Raw genomic sequence first — 5,719 nt, 5'->3', positions numbered from 1 at the left:
CAGTGGCTATTTGTGTACAAGGAATAAAGTGAGCTTATTTAGAAAAGGTGTCCACTACTACCAGGATTATGGTTTTTCCATGTGAAGCGGGCAGTTCTACAATAAAATCCATTGAGACAACTGACCATGGTCTGGTGGCCATTTCCAAAGGTTGTAACAACCCGGAGGGTTTCCCTCCCCTTCTTTTAGCCATTATACATATTGGGCAAGAGGCAACATAGTTTGAAATATCTTTCTTCATGAATGGCCACCAAAATTGTCTATTCACTAGGTGCAGGGTTTTGACATACCCAAAGTGCCCAGAGAGTTTGCTGTCATGACAAAACTGGAGTACTTCTTTCCGGAGGCTTTCTGACACATACAGTTTACCGTCTTTGTACCAGAATCCCCCTTCACCCTTTTTTACAGCTTCGGGTATGGCCTCTCCTTCTTTCTCTACCTCAGTGATCAGTCTCTCTCCCCCCCCCCCCCATTTTTCTTTCACCTTCTTGCGCTTTGCTTTCAAGCGCGTAGTCACGATTCCCCCCAACTGATTGGGAGAGATGATAGAATCGATCACCTCCTCTTTCTGGCTGAAAAAGAAGATTTTCAAGGCAAGCAAAAGACTATTGATGGGAGGAGAAGATGGAAAAAGATCCACCCCTCTGACTCTTCCTGCAAGTATTTTAGCTGAATACATACCACTGTGAATTGGTATATTTGTTGTTCTTCCTGTTCACTTACAAAGTACACAGGATTTTAGCTTCGAACAGTTCTGAACAGTAATATATACTGGTATGTTTTTATACTGAAGTTAAATATGAAGAGATTTGTACTCTTCATGCTTTCAAAATTGTACTGTACTGATAGATTCACATAAAAAGGAGTAACTATGAAGAAGTATTTGATAATAGTACATTTGTTTAGGAGTTCAAAGGTATGAATGGACAAAGATATAGGAGCAACAGCTGTTTCTCTCTATGTGAAATCAATGTGAAATTAAGGGTATAACAACTTTGCCTTAAATGGAAAATGTCAACTTATTTTGTACGCAAGATAACTGGCTAATACGTGTTAGCAAAATGGGCACATTGGATTGGATGCTGCTAATAATTTCCACTGATGGATGGGGGAGTGATTTTTGCCAATTACCCCTTCTGTGTAGGCTTTTTGCCAATTACCCCTTCTGTGTAGGCTTCTTATCTCATGCTGTTCCTGGTGCCCATCTACCACAAGCAGCAATGGGGAGGAACATTTGGGGCTATAGGAAGAATGGGAGGCAGATTTTCAGTGCGATCTAGCCATTTGCTTTTTTGATCTGGGAGATGGCAACCAGTACAGTTAGCCTCTCAAAAGTTTTGCTCATAAATTGTAAAAATTAAATATGAACAGGTATTCTTTATTTGATTCCTTTCTGACTATTTCTGCAATTACTTTTTCAAGCATTTCCTTCTCTCTGTAAATAAAATCAGGGAATAGGAAACTATACAATGAAGTCCATGCTTTGACATCCATACTTGCATAGGAAGACAGTCTTCTCCTCTGTCTTCCAGACTTGCAGGTTAAGCACAGTGGCACTACTTTCCATGTTGAGTTCTGAGTGATTCAGATATCACTCTTGCCATGATTAGAACAACTCACCATCACATTTCAAATCTCCCTTTCCCATGATCCATGCTTGTGTAGAAACTGGCAACATGACAGTCCTGCCTCATACAGTGAAATGTTTTCAGTAATAGAGCTGGAAATCATTTGGGAAGTTTTCCCAATAGGGATGCTGATTTTGTGTGGTGAAATAAAATTCTGGACTGGCTCTCTTCTGTATGGTGGGATGCTGCTCTGTATGATGACTGTGTGGTAAGCTTTTATGGTCCATCTAGTTCAGTACTTTTTGCTCTGACTGGCGTTGGCTGTCTAAGGTCTTAAGACAGAGCTCATTACCAGTTCTGCTGCTTAGTACCTTTTAATTGGAGATGGCAGGGATTTAACCTGGAATCGTCTGCATGCAAAGCATCATGGCCTCTGAACTATGGCTGTTCACCTGGTGGTTAAAAATATATGCAAAATTTCATGACTTTGAATGTTGTTTTTCAGGGGCCACACTAATCTTCTGTATCATTCCAAAGTATTTATGTGCTGCCCAAGCAAGCATGAACAATATACTTTTAAACTGCTGCTTTGTAGCTCCCCATGGTTTCTCAGTTTTAATTATGCAAAAGTTCCCACAGTTTTAATAGCCAAAAGGAGATGACATAGTCTTCTGCTGCAGCTGGCAGCCATCCATCTATTGGAAATCAAATGCATTTTGATCTCTTTCTCAGTGATAAGTTTTTAAAAACGTAAGCCTGTTTTCCATTCCTGCTCTTGTTTTTCCTGAAGCCAGCATATATCCTGTATGTGAGGATGGAATATTTTGCTTTTGGTGCTGTGTCAAGGTCTTGTGGAAGTATTGTATTGCAAATAAAATCCATTGGATCACATTTTACCTGATTGTTTGAATTCCCTAGATAGGCACAATTCCTGCTGATTTTGAATTTTTAGAAGTTGTTTCAGAATTAGGTATATAAGGAAACTGGCTCATAGCTGGGGGGGGGGTGTTGCTTTCTAAGATAATCAGTAATGCTAATATCCTGTAATCCAGGGGTGGTCAACAGTAGCTCTCCAGATGTTTTTTGCCTACAACTCTCATCAGCCCCAGCCAGCATGGCCAATGGCTGGGGCTGAGGGGAGTTGTAGGCAAAAAACATCTGGAGGGCTACCAATGGCCACCCCTGCATACTTATCTGCAAAGTGTAAGTTTCTGTGCATTCTGATTGAAGCTATTAATTCTAAAGAAGACATTGAACAGTTGAAGTTATAAGATAAAGAAGGGTATGACATTCTTGTCTGCTTTCCTTCCCCAGAGGCAAGATTTTCTCTCCATTTTTCTTTCTCTTTACTGACTGCATCACCCTAGTAATGTGTTTTCTTCTTTGCTGAAGAACTCTGGCTTGTCCCACCCTGTCACCATATGATATTTGGGCTGTTGGCTCAGGAAGGATCTGAGGGAAGGATTGAGAGCCTGCTTTAACTTAGACAACTTAAATTGCACTTGAAGCATTTTGAACTTCAAGAATAACAAATATTTTTTATTTAACAGAGAGGGAAAATGTCAGGTGAAATCAGGGACTGAAATTTCTTAAGTAAAACCAGTACATGCATAGACTTTAGTTCTTATGTTTCAAACTAAGAGTTACTTAAGCTGTTCAGTTACTAACATCTTTATATTGAGAAGCTTTTGTTCCACTGTTTTCCCAAAACACTCCAGTATAGTTTCTTTGAGTATTTTCTGACTCTTTTGGTTTCCAGAAGGCTGGTACACACTTTCCAGTATCCAAACCCCTTTTCTTGAAACACCAGTGCTTGTCTTGAGTGTTTAACTGACTCATAAGGTCCCTAAAGGCAGTTTCTAAGCACATCAGACTATGGATCTCTGCACTCTGTAGAGCTATCACCCTATTTAGACTGGGCAGGGAAATTCCTTATCTCTAGAAATCTATCCCCCTTCCTTGACCCGAATGGGAATCTTCACCTACTTCTCAAACTTTCTTGCCAACTTTCCCCCTAGTTCTCATGTTTGTGTCAAACCGCTCTCAGCTACGGCTGAAACCAGACTCAGCTTCATCAAGACAGAAATATGACTGTCTCCTCAACATACATTACTGTCTTTTCTTAAGTCTTTCTCTGCTCAGCTGATGCTAACCAATCAGGTTGCTTGGAGTAGCCTGTCACTCAAGGCTTTCTGTTTCTGTGAAGAATTAACCCTTCACAGCCCTTTACTCTATTTGTATAGAACTTCAGACTTGCAGTTCATCACAGTGCAGTTCATTACAGAGAGCATCAGGGATTTTGTTGTTGTTATTAAGTCACAGCTGACTTATGGTGACCCTATGGAGTTTTCAATACAAGAGACTAACAGAGGTGGTTTGCCATTGCTTGTCTCTGCATGGTGTCTTTGGACTTTCTTGGTAGTTTCCTATCCAAGCATTAATTAGGGCCAACTCTGCTTAACTTGCAAGCTCTGATTACGCTGGGCTAGCCTGGGCTATCCAGACCGGGAAGGAGTTGTTACAGATACATAATTTACGTTTTTGTTATTTTGATCTTGAGTGTCCAGAATAAGGCGAAAATACTTATATAGAGCGGAGAGCACATGATAGTCATGGATATCACTCTGTTCCCTGAGATAGGAGATGAAAAGGAGGGTAGAGCTGCATTCAGATGCCCCACAGTACCGCAGTTAAAGAAAAAGGAACACAAACCTTGTGTGTTCTCCTTGCTCCCCTTCCCTTTTTGAAGCAAGAAGTCTAGCAAAGTTCTGACACTGGTAACTCATTTCCTATCAGTGCAAACCTGAAAGTTACCAAACTTAGTTTTCTCCTTGTTAACCAGTATCTTAAACACTAGGATTTAGTCTAGGGTTAGAATTCCAGCTACTTGACCCCAAACTAAGCATAGTTAAACTATACGCTTGCATTCCTGAGTTAAGGTAACAGGAGACAGTGTTTAAGCACAGTTTTAGCTCACGAAGGAGGCATGCACCTGAGTGGAAGCAAATGGACTTTTTTCTTTAATCATGGTTATGTATGTCATTTGAATGCAGCCTGGATGTCTTGTCTTAACATGAAGAAATCTATTGATCAGTGACCCTGGGCAGCAAGTCCAGAATATTTCTTGAAACACTAGATCATAACTTTTAGCTTATTCTATGCCATTGGGAAGAAAATTTTAGCAATATTTCTTGACTATGTTGGTCTGTATGGCTGAACTGAAAGAGTCTGTGATCCTAACTGCTCACACAACAAATTCTTTCTTTCAGCGGCCTAGGCTTTGAGGGCATGTGGAAGAGCTTACAGTGTACAAAGGGAGGCCTCAGTAGGCTTCCCAATCCCCAGGTCCCAGTGGGGGATTCTCTGGTTTTACAGGCTTCCCTCTGCCCCCAGCCAGCTGGCTGGCAGGGGAAGCTCCTCCCCCACAGCCACCCTGTACCTCAAGATCTTGGTGAGGACCTGCAAACAGGTCCAGTTTTAAAATGTGTGTGTGCCTTTAAATTGGAGCAGGAAGTACTTCATGGGGAAGGGTTAGAACAGCAGACCTCGTGAGAGTGCAGCCCCTCTGTTTGTTTTGCTTTCCTTTTGGACAAGTGAGTGTGTGTGTAAAAGAGCAGCGTAGTCCCTGTACGTTGTGGAGGCACCGGAGACTCCTGCTTTGTTCTACTGCTTCAGACCAACACGGCTGCCCACTTGCACCAGAGACAGTTAAGCGTGTGTGTGAGTGAGAGAGAGAAAACGGGGGTAGGGGAGGGAACTCTATTATTCCCTATGGAGACTTATTCTCATAGGAAATAATGGAGAATTGATCTGCGGGTATCTGGGGCTCTGGAGGGGCTATTTTTTGAGGTTGAGGCACCAGATTTGTGATATAGAATCCAGTACCTCTCTCCAAAATACCCCCCAAGTTTCAAAAAGATTGGACCAGAGGGTCCAATTCTATGAGCTCTAAAAGAAGGTGCCCCTATCCTTCATTATTTCCTATGGAGGGAAGGGATTTAAAAGATGTGTGGTCCCTTTAAATGTGATGGCCAGAACTCCCTTGAAGTTCAATTATGCTTGTCACACCCTTGCTCCTGGCTCTGCCCCCAATGTCTCCTGGCTCCACCCCCAAAGTCCCCAGATATTTCTTGAATTGAACTTGGCAACCC

At 41.8% G+C, this 5,719-nt stretch overlaps 1 pseudogene; it reads right to left on the bottom strand.

Moving 5' to 3' along the window:
• Positions 1-2,031: 2,031 nt before the first annotated feature.
• LOC132590343 (U6 spliceosomal RNA) lies at positions 2,032-2,129 on the bottom strand (annotated as a pseudogene).
• Positions 2,130-5,719: the final 3,590 nt, after the last annotated feature.

The sequence above is a fragment of the Heteronotia binoei genome, chromosome 21 (genome assembly GCF_032191835.1).
Source record: "Heteronotia binoei isolate CCM8104 ecotype False Entrance Well chromosome 21, APGP_CSIRO_Hbin_v1, whole genome shotgun sequence".
In the NCBI taxonomy this organism is placed as follows: Eukaryota; Metazoa; Chordata; class Lepidosauria; order Squamata; family Gekkonidae; genus Heteronotia; species Heteronotia binoei.
Note: the sequence above shows the minus strand (reverse complement) of the source record. Positions and strands in the feature narration are given on the sequence as shown.